This window comes from Aulonocara stuartgranti (assembly GCF_965226115.1).
Source record: "Aulonocara stuartgranti genome assembly, chromosome: 11".
In the NCBI taxonomy this organism is placed as follows: Eukaryota; Metazoa; Chordata; class Actinopteri; order Cichliformes; family Cichlidae; genus Aulonocara; species Aulonocara stuartgranti.
This window is the reverse complement of record NC_138947.1, coordinates 23,899,011-23,925,105: the sequence shown is the minus strand read 5'-3', so window position 1 is coordinate 23,925,105 and position 26,095 is coordinate 23,899,011. Positions and strand designations below refer to the sequence as shown.

The 26,095-nt window shown below is 38.3% G+C and overlaps 1 long non-coding RNA gene across 1 annotated transcript in view; it reads right to left on the bottom strand.

Moving 5' to 3' along the window:
- Positions 1-494: 494 nt before the first annotated feature.
- Positions 495-26,095, bottom strand: part of LOC309716883 — a 156,756-nt gene continuing 131,155 nt past the window's right edge. Inside the window, exon 6 of the long non-coding RNA XR_014279531.1 lies at positions 495-639. This is a non-coding gene — a long non-coding RNA (uncharacterized lncRNA). The remainder of the gene's footprint in view (positions 640-26,095) is intronic.

Genomic DNA, 26,095 nt, shown 5'->3' with positions numbered 1-26,095 from the left:
CCAACAATGCCTTCTTGTTCCAGTAGCCCACTTTTCGTCAGGGTGCCCTGGTTCCTCAACACCTGACGCGGACCGGGCGTATATATATATATATATATATATATATATATATATATATATATATATAGCAGAATACATTGGGAAGATGGCCCCACCTGACCGAGTGCTCAGTGAATACCTCAGGCAGCAGAAACCCAAGAAACCCAAGAAAGAGGAGGGAGACGAGGAACCATCATGGAAGGACAGGCCCCTGCACGGTATGTACCACCGGCAGATAGAGGAGGTGGCTGATATCCACAAATCCTACCAGTGGCTGGACAAAGCTGGACTAATTAATGACAAATTAAAAAGGCATGAACATTTTTTTTGTATCGAAAAAATATCGAACCGTGACACCAAGGATCGAACCGAACCGAACCGTGAATTTTGTGTATCGTTGCACCCCTAATATATATATATATATATATATACACACACGGCAGTATCGTAACATGGTGGTTAGCACTGTTGCTTCACAGCAAGAAGGTCCTGAGTTCAATTCACCATCAGGCTGGGATCTTTCTGTGTGGAGTCTGCCTGTTCTCTCCATGTTTGCGTGGGTTCTCTCCAAGTACTTCAGCTTCTTCCCATAGAGTGACCCTGACAAGAATAAGCAGAAGAGAATGGATGGATGGATCTCAAGTAATTAATGAGCACATTAAAACATATTTAATGGGACAGAAATGCCTTGTACTGATCACATTTTTACAAATGTGGAGTAGCTTCTGAGAAAACAGAAGTAGTGAAGTCACCATCAAAAGTCATCCTTAACAGATCTTAAAGAAAGCTGATTTCAGTGTCACTAATAACACCCAGCCCTGATTATCACCAAACCTGTTGAATCACATGAATAGAACCTGTGGAGCACAGTGAAGTAGGGTTTAAGCTCTCAAAAAGCAACCATAGACTCCAGCAAGCCAAAGTGAGAGCCATTAGCCATGAATGGACAAAGGTTGGAACGGTCAGTGTTCATGATTTAGTAACGAAAAAGAGATTTGGAAAACAGGGAATGGGAGAATTTTGAAGCTAAAACTATAGCTGACCAAAAAGAACACAACAGTTGTCTAATATTTGTGAAAAACTTCTTGACAAGCCCCAAGACAGAAAATATTCTGAAAACTAACACAGCATTTCATAACACATCATAAGGTAAACACGATAGTGAAAATAGTAAAAATTGTGATATTATAATAAATGAAATTTAAAAAAAAATCTAATGGGTCAAAATTTATTGGAAAGTGTTACAAACACTTGAAGTATAAAAGGGTTTTAAACAAAGGAAAAGTTAAACCAGTGCTACCAAAAAGAGGCAATATGAATATGGTACCTACTTTTTTATGTCCAGCTCTGCTTACAGTATTTAACGTTGTAACATTAAAAATTAGGCAGTCTGTTGTGTGCTGCGTGGCTTACCATATACTTGGCTTTTCTATACCAAATTCTAATAGGTTAGTTTACTAAAATATCTAATCACTGAACATATTTATAGCCTCTAAGGATTATAAAAGCTAATTTAAAACCATGCAATGTCTAGGTTATATGGCCTGGGGCATATGTTACTTATTGGAGCACAAATTAGTCACACAGTGAGGCAAATTAAATCCGAAATGACCATGCAAATGCAAATTAGGGCTGCATTTAGACATACATGTAAACACAGAAGAACGCAGACACAAATTTAGAGAGAGTGCTTCATATTGCTTGGGGATGTTAGATATGAATTCCTAAGAGGTAGCCTACTGTAAAATTGTCATGTTAAGCTAATGATGTAGGGGACAATATTAAAATATAATTATTTGTCTGGACTCATCATGTGTGCTTATGAGAAGTACTATAATGTACATATAACAAAGATTAAATAGCATATAATGTGTAACATATATAAATTATGATTTAATGTGAGATATGAATTAAATTGCTTTCTTAAATAAATGCTCAAAATATAACTCACATAATGAAATGGCCACAGAAGTTTGTGTGGCTGATAGCAAGACTCCTAATGAATAATTTTGCTTTTTTGGTTATAATGGTATGGCAGTCCAGTGGCTATAGCAGACAAAAGTGTACATATGTATACATATGTAGCTTTATACATACTTTATACTTACTTCATAATAAAATGTAGTACATACATAACAAAAACAAGTTTCAGCATATTAGAATATTTTAGAAAAATGTCAGTGAGTGTGAGAAAAAGAAAGTCATGTGATTGTAATGCAAGCCTACAAACAGGATCTATTGTTATAAATATTTATCATGTTCTTCCAGCATACTGTGCTGTACTGAGCTGTACTAAGCTACTGTAAAGAGTGATAAATGTATACTACTTCCACCAATTCTGTGATTAATTATTAACTCTCCTCCAATTCAAATGTTAGCTTGGATAGCATGGCTTTTTAAATATTTTTAGTAAGATTTTCTAAAAATGAGAGACCAGAGAGACCACAGAACACTGAGACACAACTGGGTAGACCAGAGGTAAAAAAAACAGACTCAGAGACCACATATAAGAGACAGACAAAATAATGAAACTAGAATTCAGGAAATTTAAATAACAAACTCAGAGGCACTAGAACATAACATATTCAGGAACAAGAACTTACATTATCTTATAACGTTCCAACAAACACGCCAGTATAAAACTCTAAATACTAAGTCAAAGACTCAGGACCATGACTCTCTTAACTCCAGCCACAAACAAAATGTGAAAATAAATACTTTTTAAAAAATTACTTTAAATTGGCTAATTATTTTATGCATATTCTTTGCATATTTTCTGTCTCTGAAAATGTCATATTATGTATGTATTATGTCAAATGTAGTATCTGAGTATACAAAAGTGTGAGTTCTTTTGAAACAACTGCATTTTCTTCTGGCACATGTGGTCGAAGTTTACTCTTTTTGTCTAGATGCAAATTTGTCGAGTCACATTACAACACGTTTTGCTTTTGAACTGCAACATTTTTAAGAACTACTTGGAATGGGGAAAAAAAGCAGGAGTCTGAAAAAGATAAGTGCTCCAGTGAGTATCTTTCTACAGGAATGAACAGGAAGCTCTAATGGAGAGTAAATGGGGGGTTAGTGATGGTCAGGGGTAAAGTACACAGTAGAAAAAGTTGGCTGATAATTGAGGAGTGGAGTCTGAGCTCTTCTTGGATATTTCTCTCAGCAGGCAGGAAGTGAAGGGGTTAGATAAGATAAGATAAGATAGAACTTTATTAATCCCTCGGGTGGGTTCCTCTGGGAAATTCGATTTCCAAAAAAGCACAGCACCGACAGAAGTTACAGAGTTATACACACACACATATATATAAATACAGAGACAATATAAATAAAATATACGAAGGGGATAAATAGAATAAATAGGAATAAAAATAAAAATACAAGTGAATTGCACATTTCAAGTATTGAGTCTATTGCACCGTTGACTATTTACAAAAGTATTGCACAAAAGGTATTGCACAGTGAGGTGAAGAGGCACTACAGCTTAGTTGTTCCCTCCTTTGTCCTCCTGTTTCCCCTCCCTCTCCCCTCCAGAGAGGAGTTAAACAGTCTGATGGCGTGTGGGACAAAGGAGTTTTTAAGTCTGTTAGTTCTTGTCTTTGGGAGAAGCAACCTGTCACTGAACAGACTCTTCTGGTTGTTAATGGCCGTGTGCAGAGGATGCCTGGCATTGCCCATAATGTCCATCAGTTTCTTTAATGTCCTTTTCTCTGCCACTGTCACCAGAGTGTCCAGCTTCATGCCGACCACAGAGCTAGCCCTCCTGATCAGTTTCTCCAGCCTGGATGAGTCCTTCTTTGCTGTGCTGCTCCCCCAGCACACCACAGCATAGAAAAGTACTCCAGCAACCACTGACTGGTAAAACATCCTCAGGAGCTTCCTGCAGACCTCAGCCTCCTGAGGAAGTACAGTCGGCTTTGGGCTTTTTTATACAGGTACTCTGTGTTGCATGACCAGTCCAGTTTATTGTCCACCCACAGCCCGAGGTACTTGTACTTGTTGACCACCTCCACCTCCTCCCCCTCTATCTGAACCGGCAGTGGACCTGCTCTAGACCTCCCGAAGTCCACAACCAGTTCCTTAGTCTTTGAGGTGTTGAGTTGCAGGTGGTTTGTGTGACTCCATGCGACAAAGTTCCTCACCAGACTTCTGTACTCCTCTTCCTGATCATCCCAGATACACCCCATGATGGCTGTGTCGTCTGCAAACTTCTGGGTTACTGGTGGGCCAGAGGAATCCCAGGTGGTTGCAATACATCAACAGCCACCATGCACAGCCACTTTCAGTCAAGTGTTGCAAAAGTAATGGCAAAAGACTCCAGAACCACAGACAGTGTCAGGAGTATCTTAGCTGGACTAAGGAAAAAAGAACTAAACTGTGGCTTAATGGTCCAAAGTCCTCGTTTCAAATGAAAGTAAATTTGATTTCATTTGAAAATCAAGATCCTAGAGTCTAGAGAGACACAGATGTAAGGTGTTGAAATGCCAGTGTAAAGTTTGTGCAGTCTGTTAGGATTTGTTGTGCCATGTCATCTGCTGGTGTTGTTGGTGGTTGGTCCACTCTGTTTCAACAAATCCAAAATCAACACAGCTGTCTACCAGGAGATCAGGTCAGGATTCCATCTGTTGAAAAGCTTTATGGCGATGCCGGTTTCCTTTTTGATTAAACCTACCACCTGCAAACAGTGCCAAAACTACTTCCAAATGGTTTGCTTACCATGTTATTGTCATGTGAATTTTATTGTAATGTGCTTAATTGATAAGCTGACTCACCTGACCTGAACCCTACAGACGATTTATAGGGCACTGATAAGAGTAAGATGTGAAATACTCAGCCCAAAAGTACAGATGAGCTGAAGACTGTTATCAAAGCAACCTGGCTTTTAGCAACACCACAAGCTGAATGCCTCTGCCTCACACTTTACTGATGCAGTAAGTCATGGTAAAGGAAACTCAATCAAGTAGAATAAAAAGCATACTCAGAAGTTCCACATTTAGTAAATCCTTTTTTTGATTGCTGTTTGGGAATATTCTAATTACATAAGATGCTTGATTTCTGATTTTCGTGAGCTATAATCATAACAATTTAAACAAAAGAATATCGGAGATGATGCCTTTTTGAATTAAATCATGAAAAAACAACTTTTCACAATATTCGATTTTCTTTTGAGCTCCACCAATATATTGTAGGGTCTTTTTCCCATCCTTTTTAATTGCCTCCCCAGTGTTCTTTAAATTTAACTTCCCCCTTCCTGTCCCATCTCGCTCTTACTCTTACTGTTCACTGATCTATCCTCACATTCTTTTTCTTTCTCTGTGTCATTCGTTCAGTGCCAGGTCTTGGTGGTTGGTGGTTCCCTCTCTCCAGATGGCCCACTCTGATCATTTATTGATGACAGGAGAACAGAGGAAGGCATTCCCAGCTGCTGCCGCCTGGCACCCCATTCATTGTGCAAGTGCACATGCACACACACACGCGCACACAAAAGCTCAAATATTTGAACAATGACTCGGATCCATACATGCATGCAGTTATTGGATTTAAACCCTATCGCACACAGACCTTTTTTCTTTTTTTCTTTCTTCCCTGTGCCTTCTTTTTGCAGTGTCACACATTTTTGCATTGCCGCCGTCTAATGTTAGGCATGAATCTGTGCTGTACTTTTGCAGTTTCCCTCTCCTCTCTCTTCCTGCCTGCAGCTCTCCTCCTTTCACCTCCTGCTGTGGTGTTACTGACTCTGTCACACAGGAACAGACAGAAGGAGAGGCGGGGGGTCAGTGTGCTAGGCTGTGTACAGTGAGTAAAACTGCAGTTTGCTAATGTTACAAGTTAATGTGCTGCATCTTATGAGAATCTTAAAGTTTATGTTGAAGAAGAAAGAAATGTCATTTTGACCTATTTTTATAGAGTGAGAATATCCTGTACTGGCTTTGTTTTTTGAAAGGCTGCAGTGTTTTGTTTTTATTTTAAATAAGGAAATTGACCGCCCACAGTGCACCTGGCTTCTGCAATTTATATAAAACACTTCTTTGTTTTCCCCTATCACTCTAGTGCTGTGCATTCGCAACCTGTGAAAACTCTTTTACAAATTTATATACCAAGTTTGAGCGCTTGTTTTTGTGGAAATGTAATTAAAACTTTGATTATGTTTATCTTGAATAATTGTGCAAACTTCTGAGGTGAAATATAATCCTATCCTGAATCATGTCTGAGTAGCAGTGTAAGTGAAAGTTAGTTGCTATATTTAGTATTTATAGCGTTTGGGGTTTTTTCTGTTTAGAAAGATGAGTACCATCTCCCTCTGTTCACACACATTGTTTTTTCTACATCTACATACAAAGCATTTTTTAAAATCAGTTTTAACCCTTAGATGCACACGTGGGGTCAAAAATGACCCCATGGGTTGTTTTTCTTCAAAATCTTTAAAATGAAAAGTTGTAATATATTCATATTCCAGGTATTCCTCATAAAATATGTTTGTAACATGAGGCTATTTGCATTTTTATTAATTTTTTCATTAATTTAAAAAAAAAATGCAGTTTTTGTATCGCTACCCCACTCTTCCACAAGTGGGGTCATAAATGACCCCAAGCAGTTCCTATGGAATCTTCTATGAAACTTTCATTCTTAGCAACTTTGACTGTCCCACTTACACTTCTGATGGATCAAGAATTAATTTTTACACAGTAACATACATGATTTATAGTCAGGGCTGCACATAAGTGGTTCGCAAGTGTGCATTCGCTGTCAAAATAAAAGTATTCCCGGAAATTCATAGAATACGCGCTTCTTTTGCGGTGGAGGAACGCCAAAGTAATTGCTTACAGAGCTTGCTTCTTCGACATCTTTAGAGTTCTGAACAAATGTCTGTCCTCCTCCAGAACATCTAATGTACGCAAACGAGCGTTCCAACTTCTTATCTGGTGCGTGTCTTTTATTTTGACAGTGAATGCGCACCTGTGGACCATTTATGTGCAGCCCTGTTTATAGTTTCCTGTGCATTTCAAACATTGTCCTTTCTGATTTATTTTTTTAATATTTAAAGTAACATGGCTGCTATGAGGCCAGCTGTGGACCTTGCCCTATAAATGATCCCGGACGGATGGGATGAAGAGCCCAATTGGAGGCATTGACTCAGAATCTGACATCTCAGATATAGAGGACCCAGACTACTGTCCCCCCCACTGGACAAGGCCAGTCAGACACAGAGGAGTCCTCTGATGAGTCCTCTGAAGAGGAAATGGATATTGAGTCTAACAGAATGAGCCCCTCTTACTGCTTTAGCCACAATATTCTGAATTAGTTGGCAGGGGCTTGCACCTGGGTTTAGTACTGTCTCCCCAATAGATGCATGGAAGATGTTCATGTCTGATAATATAATAGGAGAGGTGCTGACATGCACAAACATGGAGGCACAAAGAGTAGCCACAGACAGGGGAAAAGAGTGGAAAAATGTAATCAAACATAAGCTCCTGGCCTTCATTTGATTGAACATTCTTGCAGGAAGTGAGAAGAACTGGGATGTACCAGTCAGTGTGTTTTTTGGGAGTCCTCTGCATAACCCATTGTACAAGGCCACTATGTCAATTCAAAGATTTAAAGATATTCGCCGTTTCTTGCACTTTGATGACAAGAGGACTAGAGCCTATGGACTGAAAACAAACCACATGGCAGCTTTCCACTACATATGGGGCCTGTTCCTAGTCAACTGCAGGCAGAAATAAATTCTCAGTGATTGTGTTACAGTGAATGAACAACTTGTGCCTTTCAGAAGGAAGACCCAGCTTCTGCAGTACGGTATATGCAGAGCAAGCATACAAAAGTGATACAAGTGATACAAAAACTGCAATTTCTTAAAATTAATGAAAAAACTAATAAAAATGCAAAGGGCCTCATGTCACAAACATGTAACAACTCTTTGATTTAAAGATTTTGAAGAATAACAACTGAGTTTATAGCAAAATGCATTGTTTCTATTTAGGATCATTTTTGACCCCACTCGTGGAAGAGTGTAGGTATTGGTAGGTTGTGCATCCAAGGGTTAAAGTACACTCAAACACTATTTGACTCATAGGTTGGAGGAGCCAGAGATCGAAACACTGACTTTCCAATTAGTAGATCTCTTTCTTTAGTTCCTAAGCCACAACCTCAAAAGGTGGACAAGTAGTCCAGAACCACTTTGGCAGTTATTTTTTATTTTGTTTTGCTTTATTTTTTTGTGGGAATGTAGTCTGTACATGAGAACTTTGTTTTATGTTTCTTTACAGATTACGTCTCATCTTCTTACCTCTATCCACTTTCTGTTGCAGTCTCTTTTGTTCATCTTATCCTTTCCCAGATTGTGTTGGTCCAAAAGTTTTCAGGCAAAACTGAAATACAAAGTCACAGCGCTATGAAGACAGTCAAATTCTCTACGGCAGTTTTCAAAGCATGGTTATTTCAGTTTCAAGTTGTGTGAAGGACACATGGCATGCATGTTTGCTTCTTCTGTCCAGGGCCAGAGAGATTTCTCTGCTGTCCTCCCATATAGCTCGGTAAGAAAACTTGCTGAAATGATATCCTTGAAAGAAGTACAGAGTAAGTATACGACATTATATGTACAGCAGTATGTCCAGGTTCCATAAACACATGTGTCCTTCCGGTGACTGTGTCATGAATAGCCTGAACTGAACATGCTGTGACTTTGAAGTTACACAAGGGAGACTTGCGTGATATACAGCTGGCTTCAGCTGGGTACCCCAAGAGATGCATGAAAACACAAGCGCACACAAGCACACACACACACACACACACACACACACACACACACACACACACAGACTCGAGTATTTCATCTCACATATGCAAACTCACAACAGCAACTTCTCAACCCCAGAGGTGCTATTTGGAGGTAACACGCACTGTTACACTAGAAGAGTCATCCTATATCACAAGTCCAGAAGGATAGTGAAGGAGGAAAATTATGTATTTTTTTGTGTTAGACACATAAAATAATAAATTTCTTTAGTGCAATATATTAATGTTAACTGTAGATTCTGGATGCATTTTCACTTTTCAAAGCACCTGGAGTTTTAAATGTATTTCGGATTATGAATGTAATATTAAAATCAATTATCATGTTAATCAATCATGTCTTCTTAGTAGCTTTCCCCCACAGATGATTTATGTATTCATTTATATAATCTAGTGATGTAAAGAATAAAATGGTATATACTAGCACATGGTCAGAAATGTGCTGTGGAGGCTCATTCATTAAGAGCATGCTAGGAGTCCTCTAGGTGGCACCGTTATCATGTTGGAAGTTAAAAGGCTGTGATTAAGACAACAGTACTTCCAGCAGCAGTAATTCTGACATGATAAAAATATAGCTGTGCAGATAGAAATTGTGTTTAACTTAAAGAAAGAGATCTTTTAGGCTTTTTTTAAACCTTCAATCCATTAAGGAAAATTAGAGTTAGATATCACCTCAACAGTGAACCATGGAAAATGTAACAACTATTTTAATATCTTTAAAGACAATCTATATTTGTTACTTAAGTGTGTTAGGCATTCTTGTCTGATGGAATGACAATCCACCTTAGTGGGGTCAATTACTTGACAGCATGGGATTTGTACTGAGAGTTGTTCTGTTCAATAATTTTGAGTTGGTACACTCCTGCAAGATCACTGAGGTCTGCAGATCAAATGCTCCTAGCTGTCCCAAGGTCCAGATTAAAGCACAGAGGAGACTGGGCCTTTGCTGTGACTGCTCCTAAATTGTGGAACAAACTGCCGCTTCACATCGAGACCTCCCCAACATTAGACACTTTCAAAACCCATCCGAAAACCCACTTTTATTCCTTGGCTTTTACATTAAAATGACTTTGTACTACTTTTATTTATCTTGTTTCTTACTCAAATCTTCTCATTTTTTACTACTTTTTCTTAAATTTTATGTCTTCATGTTTTCCTCTGTTTTTTTTTTTAATCTCTTTAGATTATTTTAAATGTATAGCAACTTGCTCAACAGTTGTTGTCTGAAATGTGCTATATAAATAAATTTGACTTTGAATTTATGTTTATCCCAGTGGCTGTGCTGAGTCTGACCCCATGCTGTCAGTATACCAGACAGTATGCTTAAAAAAGACATGCTTAAATAGCAGAAAACTTAAAAGCAAAATTTTTAAAAAGTTATATTTTACATACAAACTTTTAAATCACAATCATTTTTAACTAGACTGAGTATAACTCAATGCCATTCATCTGTTGCAGATTACAGTAACATTTAACTTGTCATTTCATTGTATATCACTGCTACTTGTAAATACTCTATTAAAAGTAAAATACAGATGTGACGATTTGGTGCAATTCTTGCCATAGATAACAGATTCTGGTCTCAGGAAACATCTGCATGTCTGTGAAAACGGTCTGTGACAAAGGTTAGAGTTAGAGGTGGAGGACAGGATGACAAGAACACATTTGGTGCGCGTCTGTGTGAGTGTGTGCCGATGTGAGTGTGTGTGTTCACCTGCATGTGTGCATATTTAGCAACTGTGAAAAGGTTGACTGCTGTAAGAACCCTGCTGTGGTTTAATCCCTTTACAGGTCAGTAGGGTTCATATGCAGGGACATGTGGTTTGTATAGACATATATGCGCATGGTTTTCACCTACAAACAGGTATTTCCATCTACTCATCGAAACGCTTCAAGGTTGGTCAGAGTTGAGCAGCACAGAGGGCTCACTGTATGTTAAAAGCCAAAGCTACATTCCTGTCTGTCCCATTGGACCTTTAATTGCTCACAGCAGCACATGGATAGTAAAATACCCTGAAAAGTACCACTGTCTCAGAGTGTGAGAAAGTATGCCTAAGGATATGACTTCAAGTCATCCATATGAGCATGTAGTTTGCAGTTTTTCATATTGAAGTTTTTATTGAAAACTCAAAACTCTTCATTCTTTTTCAGCTTCAAACTTACAGGCAAATGAACTGATATATTCTATGTCAAGTACTGTTGTTCAGGATTCAGATCTCTCGTGGACTTTCACAGTTTCAGTGAATGGAACATCATCATCTATAAAACATTTTCTTTATTACATAAATTCTACAAAATCTATTATAGTTTTGAAGCTATACATCTTAAGAATTTTGATGAAGGTTGAATTTTATATTACAATATAACAAAACCTTTTTCTGTCTAAGTTCATGCAAGATCAAACACAAAACAGCAAAGACTTAAAGCAAGCGAGAAAGAGAGATGTGGGTAAGAAAGCCTGGATATAGACATTCAAAATGAGCTGTACCACTGAAGCACTAGCACATTTCCTACTATGTGCTTGCCTGTGTAATAAGGTTGACATAAATCAAATCTTTGTTTGTTTTATATGAATGATAGCAGTGTCAGTTTCTGGATGCTGACTTTTACTTAAATTACATTTAGGTTTATTTGTTTAATACAAACCTTTAAGAAGTAATAATGTCACTTGTCAAACACGGGTGCTTTGTTTTTGTGCTTAAAGAGAAAGCTTGTGTTTTTTTTCCTTTTTACTGCAGGATGTAAAAACATTAAGTTATGTAGTTTATTTTAATTATGCAATATTTATGATAAAATGTTGCTATCTACACTAAGCTAGTATCTTTGGAATCATGAAGTGCATTTGTTGTTAGCACAGTGAAATCTAGCATGCCTAGTAAATTAGATTGAACTCAGAAAATAGGTCTTCATCATATATGAAATGATCACCAATAATAGTAAAATACTCACAGAGTAATCGATTGGTGATAGAACATTCATTTAAGGTCCCAGGTACTTCTGAAGCTTAGTCCACAGAACAAGCACAGGACCAAAAACATTTGTTGCTATAACATCCCAGTCACACTGTTCATGCATTTACTGGAATGAAGACTGAGGATGATCTGCTCTGCTGCTTTAGGCCAGGCCTACACCTTGCAACAAAATGTTTTAGTAGGGTGCTGATCATTTCCAAGTCCTCTCATCCAAGCTGAAACTTACAGACTTTGAGCTCAATCATAAACAGTGCTTGAGTTTATGAAACAGATGACTGATTAAGATTCTTTTGAAAGTGTTTCAGATGTATTGTTCATGACAAGACATCTAAGATTAGGTGAGAGGAGATGTTTTTAAGGAGCTTGAAAGAAAGAAAAGCGTCTGGACTTCCTTAAGTTGTTTGAAGACGTTTCACCTCTCATCCGAGAAGCTTCTTCAGTTCTAGGGACTGACCCCCCCCAACAGGCACAATGGAAACTCCCACAGGGCTTAAATCTGGGACTCTCCACCATTTGACCCTAGAACTGAAGAAGCTTCTCAGATGAGAAGTGAAACGTCTTCAAACAACTTAAAGAGGTCCAGACACTTTTCTTTCCAAGCTCCTTAGACTATGATGACCTGGATGACTGAGAACTTTCACAGACACGAGGTGTTTTTGAATTTTTTCAATCAAAAGAGGGCAAAAAGCAAATCTTCTGACCAAAAGTTCTGCTAAACATGTGTCATGAAAAGTTTGGATATTCCCTAAAGCAGTTCAGAGAAAAAAAAAGTTTAAACTATTTGCACTGAGATGTGAGTATTTACATTCAATAAAACAGCAGAGGACTAATGACTGTGTAAGGGTAGCAAATAGGGGAAAACTGTGTCTTTAACGTCTTTGGCTAAACAACTTTTTTTTTGTCTATGGAAGAGCGTGTTTTCCCTGGAAACAATTTTTAATTTCACAAGCATGCAATAAAACAACAGGTATTTCAGAAATATTCTAGGTATTAAAATCTTATGTTCAAGTATTTTATTAGGGCTTTCACTGAAATCCCAGATTACTTAGTGTGGTATTAAAAATATATTTTTTAAAAAAATCTAATTTACATAGCATACTGTTAGCTGTAGTCCAAGTAGCTAAAAGGATTTTATGAGACTCATCTGTGAGTATTTAACATAAACAAAGCCGCAGGTCTAATGAGAATGAGGGCTGCACACATGCTGGATTTCAGGTCTGGCAGGTCTTTACACTATTTTCTGTATTAGTAATATCATGTAGCTTCCCGGGTGACATTATAAGAGAAAGGTGTTTAAAGAACAACCAATTAAGGTGCAGATGTCACACAGTGCACAAGTTTAGGAACTTGTCTTTCCTATATTATTAAACTTCACTTATCCAACCAATTGCACTGTATAAAAAAGGGGAAAATTTGATTAGAATGATATTTTAAGAAAAGATTACATCTTCTCTAAAGCTATATAAGCTCATTATATTTCGGCAGTCTTGTGAAATCACTTCTACCCACCAAGGCTCACTGATTCTAAACACTGAGGCAGAAAATCTGACATCAGTGCCTGCCAGAGCATGTCATGATGTCATGCTTTGACTTAATGTTACAACTTCAAAGTTAATGTTTCATAATCTCAATAGAAAATCACCAGAAACACAGTTTTTATTTTTATTTTATGACAGATTTATTTCATCTTGCTGTCTCTTCAGCCACATCTCTTCAAGGAAGCCATGGTTTCAGAGGTTGAGAGGACGCAGCCCTTGTAGTTTGTCAAGTGAAGCATGACCTTAAAGTTTTGATCTTTCTATCCAGTGACTGACCTTAAATTATGTTACACTGGAAAAAAAAAATACTGTAGCGACATGTTTCTGCAATCACGAGTGAGGTTTAATGGTGTTTTAAACAAGCTTATCAAATTAAAAATGAGGCTCTATTTGCATGCATTTACATAATTTTCTAACGTTTTCGAAACAGGGTTGTACGTATTTATCAGAAACATTTTCCTTCTCTATCCACTAATTGCAGTGATGTTTTAAAAAAAATTACATACAGAAATACCTTTGATTCACAGGATTAAAGAATGTGTTGTTTGTCTTTCACAGGTAAAGAGCCAGTGTGATGCAATCTCTCTGTAGCACAGTGAAGTAGGGGTTACTAAGGAGGTGTTACTACTACTAGGGGAGTAGGAAAGGCTGGGGCTCTCCAGAAAAACATCTGATGACACTGTGTATGTTAAACAAACAGCAGTGCTCAATTAGAAAATGTGTGTAACAAATGTAAATCAGTGTTTCACATGTACTTTATTAGAAGAGACTGTGATGGTTTTGAAATGTGTCCACTATGGAAAAAAAACAATAACTCGTTTTGCTTTTTTCAGCAGTGAGAGTTATAATTCAGATTGACTTCCTCCAAAACACAATATTACAGTCATTTGACTATCAAACAAATCCAACAATATACACTTACCTGCTATACAGTCTTCAGTCAATGGGGGGAGCTATTCCACATAAGATGCAACACAACCGGTTAACAGTGATTTTAAGTTCAAAGTCTGGGCTCTCTTGCAAGACAGGTGGCTATGATGTCAGCTTACATGTTGCATTCCACTCTTATTTATTGCAGAGCTTTCCATACACTTGTTTACAGTCGGAGTTTAGAATAGCACAGAGGGCTTAGCGCAAGGCTTAGAGAGACACATCTGCAGCAGAGCGCACACAACCCGGTGGAGCCAGTAGGTTTTGGAGAGCAGAGCTTGAGTGACAACTGTGTGGCACATGTGACCTGAGGGAATGAATCATGCTTGAGTCAAAAGAGAAGACAGAAGCTGTTATGACAAAAAAGAACATGTGGGGCATCCACCTTTAGTTACTGTTTGTGGCTAAATAGAAAAGCAAAGATAGGAAAAAAAACATGCCTATGATTTCCATCTAATAAAGGCCAGGCACTTGGATATTCAGCGTTGCAACTGGACCGAAAAACAGTACATCTACAGTAAACAATTATAGTGAGATCCACTGGTGATGTGTTGCTTGTATTTTAATACACAATCTACAGTATCATAAGATTCTACAATAAAATAATAACAGCAAAGCAAAACATTTTCCCTTAACCTTTCTTAAATGTAATAGCTTTACTGTCAAATATGTTGTGATTTAATTGCGTTTAGTTTGGACTCATCCCAAATCTTTTCCTCTGACAAAGTCATACACGTGTATACGTGTGTGTGTGTGTGTGTGTGTGTGTGTGTGTGTGTGTGTGTGTGTGTGTGTGTGTGTGTGTGTGTGTGTGTGTGTGTGTACATGTTTAGACATCCTTGTGGGGACAGACAATTGGCATACCACTATACTTGTGGGGACCAAAAGTCACTTATGGTGACAAAATGCCTGTCTCCATGAGCTTGAAGGCCTTTTTCAGGCTCAAAATGTAGTTTTAGTGTCAGGGTTACAATTAGGTTATGGTTAGGTATAGGGTAAGGGTTAGGCATTCATTTTTGATGGTTAGGTTTAGGGTAAGTGGCTAGGGAGCGCATTATGTCAATTAGATGTCCTCAGTAAGATATGAAAATGAGAGCGTGTGTGTGTGTATGTACCTATTAGAAATTACAACATGTGGGAATCAGCTCATTATCTCCAACATTTATGCACAATATTCCCTCTTCCCAGCCTGAAAAATCTTTGAGAAACAAACTCTTTGAAGGACATTGCCTTTAGGTACATCTGCCTTCAAAGCTGTGCCTCTCCTTTTCTCTCCCTCTGTCTGTCTCTAGCTCTTTATTGCTAAGCCTACACATGTGTAGCAGAGGAACGAAACTTCAGTTTTTTACATTGCCATTAACCAAAACCCTGTACACACACACCACTGAGTGCATGTGCGTATGTGAGCGTGTGTGTGTGCATATGTGTCTATACGCTTCTGTTTAGGCAGCATCATAGCTGAGTTTAAACCAAAATCCTACAAAAAAGTTTGAAATCTGGCTTGGCTGTTGAGCTGTGGTGGGTGCTATCACACACACATACAGAGTTGTGGTGGGAACGCTATCAAAGAGAGCTATGCCTGCAAGGCACAGCAGCCTCAAGCCCAAAATTGATTTACAGAATAAAAGAGAAAGAGAAGTATATGAGGGAAAAAAGCAACACATTAGATTTAGGATGCAGCAAACAGAGACTCGGAGAGATACTGAGAGAGTGTGGTAGATTTGGGATAAATACAAGTATGGCTGGCTAAACAGAAAGCTTGTTAAAATAATATGGCCCTTGTTAAATCACATTTTTCCTTCTTGAGGGTTTTAAGGATTTAAGGATTAACAAGTCTTGCTGCTCTATCCTTCTCGATGCTTCACTTGTGTTAATTTCAACCTTGAATTCCAAAACTTAATTTCACAGCTGAGCTTTGCTCATCACAACATTATCAGCCCATATCTTTATTGATTTATGGTAAGTCAATTCAACAGAAGAATACAAATGAAAAATTACAGCTTAATGCAGGAGTTACAAAGTTACATGTGAAGGTGGTTTTCATTTAGACTACTAACAACAGTGATGTACCCTTGTACTTGAGTCTTGATGTTGAACAAAAACTTTAAACTTTAGTTTCCGGAGGAGAGAACAGACATCTTGCTTGCATCGCTTTACAGTAAACTGTTCAGCATGGATTAAGAAGGCGTTGTTAGCCAAAGCTTACAGTACATAATTGCTTACCTCGTTCTGGATGCACAGTATTTTCCCATAACAACCACCTTCTATTTTACACCCAATCTAGAAGGAATGGGCTGGGCTGGGCTTCCTGTTATTAATGCCACTATACTTGACTATTATCTACACCATGTTTGTGTGTTTGTTTTTGTTTTAATTGGTTGATTTGCACCATTCTAATGCGTTCTTTTTTCCCCATCTACTGGGCACTCCGTTCCTACTCTTCAGTGGCAAAGGGAAACAGAGCAGTAGAATAGAGGCCAAAAAATAAAATAAAAACAGTTGACCAGAAACAGGATGACCTGCACCTGAAAAACAAACTGAAAACAAACCACTCCAAATATCTAGTCAGCCAATTACGTGGCAGCACCTCTGTGTACTTACATGTGTTGGCAGGATTGAGATAAGCCAAGCATCAGAATGGGGAACAAAGATGATCTAACTTTGAACGTGGCATGGTTTTTGGTACTAGAGAGGCTGGTCTGAGTACTGGGATTTTCCCACACTGGGTGCCGCAGCAGTGTCCCACACTGGGTGCCGCTCCTGTCAGCTAGGAACAGGAAACTGAGGCTACAATTTGCACAGGATGAGCAAATTTGAATGACAGGAGACTGAAAAAATATTGCCTATTCTGATGAATCTCCATTTGCGGTAAACAACATAAACACATGGATCTATCCTGCCTTGTATCAAGAGTTCAGGCTCCTGGTGGTGCATCATTTAACATCATAGACTTCCTAAGTGCTGTTGCTAATCATATGATCACAGTGGTTATGAGCACAGTGTACCCATCTTCTGATAGCAGTTTCCAGCAGGATAATACATCATGTTGTGTCACAAAGTTCAAATCATCTCAAACTGATTTTTTGAACATAACAATGAGTTCCCTCTACTCAAATGACCTCAACAGTCATCAGATCTTAATTCAGTAGAACTCCTTTGGGATGTGGGGGAACAGGAGATTCTAGTCATGGATTTCCAGCTGATAAATCAGCAGCAACTGGGTTTTTGCTATCATGTCAGTGGGGACCAAAATCTCTGAGAAATGTTTCCAGCACCTTGTCGAATTTGTGCCATGAAGAAGTGAGACAGCTGTGAAAGCAAAAGGCGGCCCAACCCTGTACAAGCAAGGTAAGGTAAGGCTGAAACAATGCAGTGCCTGGTGAGTGTAGGTCAATATTCAATTAACACTGTGTGAATGTGTGTGTGAATGGGTGAATGACTGAATGTAGTGTGAAGCGCTTTGGGGTCCTTAGGGACTAGAAAAGCGCTATACAAATGCAGGCCATTTACCATTTTTACCATTTAACACAGTTGACAGATATCACTGTTATATACAATGACTCAGCTCCAGACTCCCAGTTATTAGACTCAGAGGAAAAGAAACTCTCGTAAATCACTTGCATAAGTCAAGCACTACCTGACTTTGAGGTTTGTTTTCACCCTACCTCATGTTTCAGAGAATCGAGCAAAAAAATAAAATAAAAAAATAAGCAAATAAGATAGATTCACTTCTACTCTCTCACTTTCTCTTTCTGACACACAGTCTTTCACATCACTGAGGGTCAGGTTAGAAAAAACAAGGACCAGAGCTCAAGGGCATCGTGGACTAGTAGTTACTATGCAGAATGTCTGTGTGTGTACACATGACATTTCAAAACTTTGAGTAATTTTGAGGTGATCAATAAAACTTTGACCATAACTATGTTCCAGAACACGTTCTTGTGACTTGATGTGAGTGAGCTTCGTACACACACACACACACATATATATATATACACACACATACATATATATATGTATGTGTGTGTGTGTGTGTGTGTGTGTGTGTGTGTGTGTGTGTGTGTGTATATATATATATATATATATATATACCTGTATATACTGCAGTCCAGAAAGAGGTGATATATACCACAAAAAGAGCACCACCTCACCAGCAGTCTCAAATGTTTAAAGACACTCATAGAAGGAAAAGGTGTGAAAAGGAAGTCAAGACCAATGCAAATCTCACATTAGGAGACAACCAGCACTGAGCTGACTTTTTGACAACTTATTGGCGTGAAGATAAGTAGTGCTATTTTGGAAGGCTTGCAACCTCTGAATGTCCTGTAAAACAGGAAATAATATGTGCATAGTAAGAAACACAGTATGATAACCATAACAGAAAAATAACTAACTATATCAGTTGTGTGCTTTCAGTTGTGTGCTTTAGTTTTTACTATACAGATGTAAGAAAATCTAGAATACCAAATGACCAATTTCTAAAATAATTTCGGATTTCATTATAAGGGTCTTTTTGATGCTTTTTAAACCTTTTGTTGCATATTCTGTGTAGTGCTCTTGAAAACACAATCTGGGTTTAAAGTACCACTGAAGCAACCTGATGTGGCAGGCTAATGACATCAAAATGCAGATTGGAAGCTTTGGCTTTGGTACAAAAACACCTCTCAGTGCAGTGACAACTGTACGCTGTATTTCACACACACACATGCGCACACACACATACACAGACACACAGGTGTAAGCCCACACAAGCAGACACACAAACTGAACTGTAAAAGCAACCACTCCTCTACTCACACAGTTTGCACAGTTAAATCAAACTGATTTGCTACCATTGTGAGAGGAAATTAGCATAACAAGGATGGGATCAAATGAGGTAGTTACAGCTTGAATCATAAATTGCAGACTGAGCGGACGTGTGGCTGCAAATGGATTGTAGTTCACATCAGTATTCATGAAAAGAGAAAAGTAAGCTTCAGAATGGTTTGGTTTGTTTTGGTTTGGGTTTTTTTTTTTTAACTTCATTCAGCCAGTTTTACATTAACACCCTGAATCTTTTGTCTTGTTCTCTAAATGACCAATGACAATTTCTTGTTAGGTTTTATGACTCAGGGACCAAGCAAAATGTTACACAACACTGTAAAATGAAATTTTTGGTGGGGTTTTTCATAATTATTTGTTTTCTTGTTTTTTGAGATATAATGGGTAACAGATGGATGGATGGATGGATGTTTAATGGTATTGCATTGTTGAGAATATCACCATAAGAATTCATGAAAACATCAAATTAAAATCACCTTTATCCATGCAAATGCACAATAAGTGCATCTGAGATGAATGTTTAAAAGGATCCATTATGATTCATGGGCAATGATCAGCAGTGACAGTCATTTTTCTTATGGTACAATCAGCAGTAAGTAAGCACTGAATGAAGTCAGCAATAATAATAATAATAATAATAATAATAATAATAATGGATTGGATTTATATAGCGCTTTTCAAGGCACCCAAAGCGCTTTACAATAGAAATAGAACATAGTATAACATCTATCTACAGTGGGGCAAAAAAGTATTTAGTCAGCCACCGATTGTGCAAGTTCCCCCACTTAAAATGATGACAGAGGTCAGTAATTTGCACCAGAGGTACACTTCAACTGTGAGAGACAGAATGTGAAAAAAAAATCCATGAATCCACATGGTAGGATTTGTAAAGAATTTATTCGTAAATCAGGGTGGAAAATAAGTATTTGGTCAATAACAAAAATACAACTCAATACTTTGTAACATAACCTTTGTTGGCAATAACAGAGGTCAAACGTTTACTATAGGTCTTTACCAGGTTTGCACACACAGTAGCTGGTATTTTGGCCCATTCCTCCATGCAGATCTTCTCGAGAGCAGTGATGTTTTGGGGCTGTCGCCGAGCAACACGGACTTTCAACTCCCACCACAGATTTTCTATGGGGTTGAGGTCTGGAGACTGGCTAGGCCACTCCAGGACTTTCAAATGCTTCTTACGGAGCCACTCCTTTGTTGCCCGGGCGGTGTGTTTTGGATCATTGTCATGTTGGAAGACCCAGCCTCGTTTCATCTTCAAAGTTCTCACTGATGGAAGGAGGTTTTGGCTCAAAATCTCACGATACATGGCCCCATTCATTCTGTCCTTAACACGGATCAGTCGTCCTGTCCCCTTGGCAGAAAAACAGCCCCATAGCATGATGTTTCCACCCCCATGCTTCACAGTAGGTATGGTGTTCTTGGGATGCAACTCAGTATTCTTCTTCCTCCAAACACGACGAGTTGAGTTTATACCAAAAAGTTCTACTTTGGTTTCATCTGACCACATGACATTCTCCCAATCCTCTGCTGTATCATCCATGTGCTCTCTGGCAAACTTCAGACGGGCCTGGACATGCACTGGCTTCAGCAGCGGAACACGTCTGGCACTGCGGGATTTGATTCCCTGCCGTTGTAGTGTGTTACTGATGGTGACCTTTGTTACTTTGGTCCCAGCTCTCTGCAGGTCATTCACCAGGTCCCCCCGTGTGGTTCTGGGATCTTTGCTCACCGTTCCCATGATCATTTTGACCCCACGGGATGAGATCTTGCGTGGAGCCCCAGATCGAGGGAGATTATCAGTGGTCTTGTATGTCTTCCATTTTCTGATGATTGCTCCCACAGTTGATTTTTTCACACCAAGCTGCTTGCCTATTGTAGATTCACTCTTCCCAGTCTGGTGCAGGTCTACAATACTTTTCCTGGTGTCCTTCGAAAGCTCTTTGGTCTTGGCCATGGCGGAGTTTGGAGTCTGACTGTTTGAGGCTGTGGACAGGTGTCTTTTATACAGATGATGAGTTCAAACAGGTGCCATTCATACAGGTAACGAGTGGGGGACAGAAAAGCTTCTTACAGAAGACGTTACAGGTCTGTGAGAGCCAGAGATTTTCCTTGTTTGAGGTGACCAAATACTTATTTTCCACCCTGATTTACGAATTAATTCTTTACAAATCCTACCATGTGGATTCATGGATTTTTTTTTCACATTCTGTCTCTCACAGTTGAAGTGTACCTCTGGTGCAAATTACTGACCTCTGTCATCATTTTAAGTGGGGGAACTTGCACAATCGGTGGCTGACTAAATACTTTTTTGCCCCACTGTATATCGTGATATCTATTCACCAAAACACACACACACACACACACACACACACACACACACACACACATTTACACTCACACATGAATTACTTTAGGGGACATCTGTGGCTCAGGTGGTAGAACAGGTCAGCTACCAGGCATGTCAGTGGATCGATCTCCAGCTTCTCCTGTCCGTGTGTTAAAATATCCTCGGGCAAAAAAAAAAAAAAAAAAAAAATATCCTCGGGCAACATACTGAGCACTACTGTATCTGTTAAAGTGAATTTTGGATAAATGTTCTAAGGTGTGAATGAAACTTCTGCTTTAGGTGCTCAAATTAAGTAGAAAAGTGCTATATAAGTACCAGTCCATTTACCATATATTAGAATCCATGCATACTGTCTTATGAATATGATTCCCCTTTATAAACACTTCTATCTTTCAGCTGATGTCAATATAGCACTTAATCATAGCAAAATAATTGCACATTATTTTGTATTAGGAAGATGCAGATGACTGCCAGAGTATTAATCCCTTTTTAGCATCACAACTTTGATCACCTTCAAGCTGGAAAACAATTATTTATTAATTATCATAGTTTTAATTATTCATAGAAATACTATTTGGATTTAAAAACTGTTTCAGCAAATAAAACTACTCACTTTATTGCTCTGTCTATTTCTCTTTCAAGATTTTTACTGTCACACCTGCCATGGTTCCTAATTTATTCTATATCTTTTCTCATATTTCAGATTCCTCTGCTTCCCGTTTATCTTTTCAGTAGAGAGTGATGATCAAAAAAGTTCCTATCAAAGCAAATTGTAATATTTGGTTGTATGCTCCACTTTCAATAACAGTATGGAGGAAAATACTTTATAGCTATATAACGTAATTAGTTGGCAACATCTACTCGTCGATTTTCTTCTCCTTACCCAGTTCAGGGAAGCTGGAGCCTATCCCAGGTGTCACGGGACAAGAGGTGGGGTACATCCTGGACTGTTTGCCAATATATGTTGCAGCGCTAACACACTGACAAATGGCAACATGGATACAACTCACCATTCAATTTTTTTAGCCAATGGGAGAATAGGACAGAAAGCACCAGGACCATTTGTAAGTGATTATTAAGAGGGAATCCTATAAGTTGCCCACTGCCCACATCTGTGTCCTCTTGATTTTAAGAAGCATAACAGAGCATGAAGCAACAGTGTTCTGCACTTCACTAAATGATTACACACACAGTTACAGTTTGGAAAAATCTACAAAACAACCCTGCTCAAGCTCATCCATTAAAAGGAAGAGATCAGTATAACAACTTTTAACTGGTTAAAGTCTTGTGTTTTGGGGTATTATAGTGAATGAGGAGGAAATGCCAGCATGATGTGAAAGCGCCCATACTAAACCAGAAACAGAAAGTTATGATTCTTTCCTTAATGGATTTTTAAGCATCTTTTTTCCCCAGCAGCCAGAGAAAGCTATCCAGCTTAAAAGCAGCAGCTATCCTATCCCCTCAAGGAGGTAAATAGCATGTCAGTAATGACTGACGGGAACTGAGTCATCAGCGACTGCTCGTAGACAAAAACAAAACTAAGCAAATATAGGACTTAGTCATCAGGTTGAGACAAATACACTCCCCCCAAAAATTGACGTTGCCGGTGTTGTGTCTGCTGGATATGTAAATAGCCACCTATTTTTAATATCAGTGATGTGTAGTATTATGACTTGCTTTGTTGCCCCCAAGTGGCTAAAATTCCACTAAGGAAGAATTCAAAATAAACTCCCACAAAATGAGAAAGGCAAGAAAACTGTTTTGCCAAAATAATAATGTATTGAAATCAGGGCTGATAACATTACGTTATTCACATAATCAGTGTTGGGTTGTGATTTGTTATTGCTCTTATTTACAGCTGATGACAGCATTCCGTTTCTTCTGACATGCAAACAATGTCTTAATAAAAGATAAGAGGTACGTTAAAAATATTTTAAAAAAGTGCTGTGAACCTTGTGAAAGTAATTGTATCTTGATGAAAATGTATGAAAAAGATCAACCCATGAGCCTCCTGCAACAACAACATAGCATTTAATTGTGAAGACTTGTTGTTCAGACTTCATACTGAATTCATTAAATATTAGGTTAGGACTGGTTCTTCAATTTATTAAGTGTTATGAGGCAAAGTGAAGTGGAACCGGTCTAATTTCTTTCTCTATCTGTTTGAAAGTGTTGCGAAAAAGATGTAATTGATAATGCAGCATACTGACCTTTCCAACCCGTTCTCAACCGACTGCACACTGAAACACATGCATTTACACACATCCAGACTCCGGTTGAAAAGGAAAAAAGTTTATTTTAATAACTTGCATAGTAAATGATTCAATATCAAAAGGTTAATACCATATTCCTGTGTGACATTTTGCTTGCTAAATATTCACCATCCTGGATTTGGAGAGCCTAACTTTCCATATGAATATGAGGTTATTGAAAAATAAGTTTCAAACTTCCAGTCATGGCTGATATCACAAAGAATCCAGATATTAACTCATAAAAAAATAGAACCCAAAACAGAAACTATGGTCTTAATCAAAAAAGCCTTCTTTGCTTATTCTGCTCTATGGCTGATAGTGATGTCTCTTTGAATGTAATTAAACCTGAGCCTGTAAGGATCAAAAGTAAGCTTGTTATAATACATTCCGAGGGTAATGGAAAAAAAAAATAAAGACAAAGAATAAAATCCACAGATTTTATTGCTTTGAAAATTATATTGGATCTAATAACTTAGAGCTGTGAGGCATCATTACGCCAAAAAAACAAGTGAAGGACAGAACAAGAGAAAAGACAGAGCTGAAAGGAGGAGTCCAGGAGAAGAGAAGAGAAGAGAAGAGAAGAGAAGAGAAGAGAAGAGAAGAGAAGAGAAGAGAAGAGAAGTAGCAAGTAACACGTGGAAGCAAAAATGTGAGATTAGTGGAGACAACTGAAAGGACACGCAAGTAAACTGAATCAATAATCCAGAAGGCATCCTCTGTCTTTGTATTTCACTCCAACTTAGAAATCTCAATGAAACCAGTTAATTGCATCAAGCCAAAGAGCCCAAGCTGAGGATGATTAATGAGTGGCAACAAACCACTATGTGTTTATTAATGCTGAATTGATCATTTAGGACAAAGAAATTGTCTTTTGAGGCAGGTACTGTTTGAAGGACAGAGTGTCTTAGTGGCAAAGCTAAACATATGAGCTTGTGAGTTTTTAATTAAGAGCATTAATTTACTTATGACATTAATAAACTGTACTTTGTCAAATTTAGCACATTTAGTTTCCATAAATTTACTGTATTTCAGTTACCATTATTGTTTGCCTTTTATCTCATAAAATGTATTCAATAACTTCACATTAATGAGAATTTTTTTAAACTTGCAGTCATGTGGATTTAGACCACCCACTTGTTTGCTATGAGCAGTGAAAACTCAATGCAATTATTCAACCTACTAGTTCATGACCTCCATTTCTAGAGCCACCATGCTTTAAGTCTGGGTTCATGCAGTTCATTCAAATGATAATCCTCCCTTCAAATAAACAAGCCTAGACTTCCTGCAGACAGCACTTGACAACATTCCATCATCAGTCTTTTGCTCCTCCTCATCGTCACCTTCGCTTTCATAGCTATATGAATGCATTAGGACATCCGTGTGCACAAAATCCCCGCTACCCAGAAACTTAAATTACCACATGCACAGATGCAACTGACTGAAAATCTCCATACGCTTGCTGCACAGGATTAGATCTGAGAACGTGCACTGATGCACACTTAACAAACATCCCCGTCGACGAGCATGAACACATATTCTGACACATGCACTCTTCTCTTTTAAAACCACATGCATTTCTTTGGAACAACAAAAAGAAGAGGGTGAGGAGTTGGGGCAACCACTTCAGCAGCCCTGAGTCTTTACAGTGAGTCACGGTCAAGTCGGCTGGAGAGAGATGGAATATCCTCCCGAGCATGGATTGTGGTAATTGCCTCTGTGTCTGTGTATGGGATAGAAAGAGAGAAAAAGAAAAATTATGTGTGTGTGTGTGTGTGTGTGTGTGTGTGTGTGTGTGTGTGTGTTGCCAGCACCACCTCCAGGCTGAACTGATGAGCTCATTATTTTTGCTCCCAGAACCCCCTCCAGTTTGGAAACAGCAACACAGCAGAGGGGTCCCTGTGTGTGTGTGTGTGTGTGTGTGTGTGTGTGTGTGTGTGTGTGTGTGTGTGTGTGTGTGTAGGACTGTGGCCTATCCTTTGTAGTTCTGAACTATTTGTGAAAGCAATAAGGATAAAGAGCAATATGATTAAAAAGGTAATAAAGGTAATAATGTACAGAAACTAATCAACATGCCATATTCCAGACAACTAAATTTTGTCTTTAGTCAATAATGTGGTGAAAAAAAACCAAGTGATCACAATCAAGAATGTGATAATGAATATGATGATAAGCTTCGAAGATTAAAATATAACAGCTGATAAAAGACTGTGTTGGAATGTGTCAGATGAAAACCAATCACCGAATGCTGTCTCTTCTCTGCTTTTCTCAAAATACACATCACAAAGTAAAATACCAACCAAAGCAGATAACAAACAAACGTTATATTTTTGATGCATTTGTGTTTTCGGTGATCACATTTCAGTGTAAGACCCATTTTGGCAC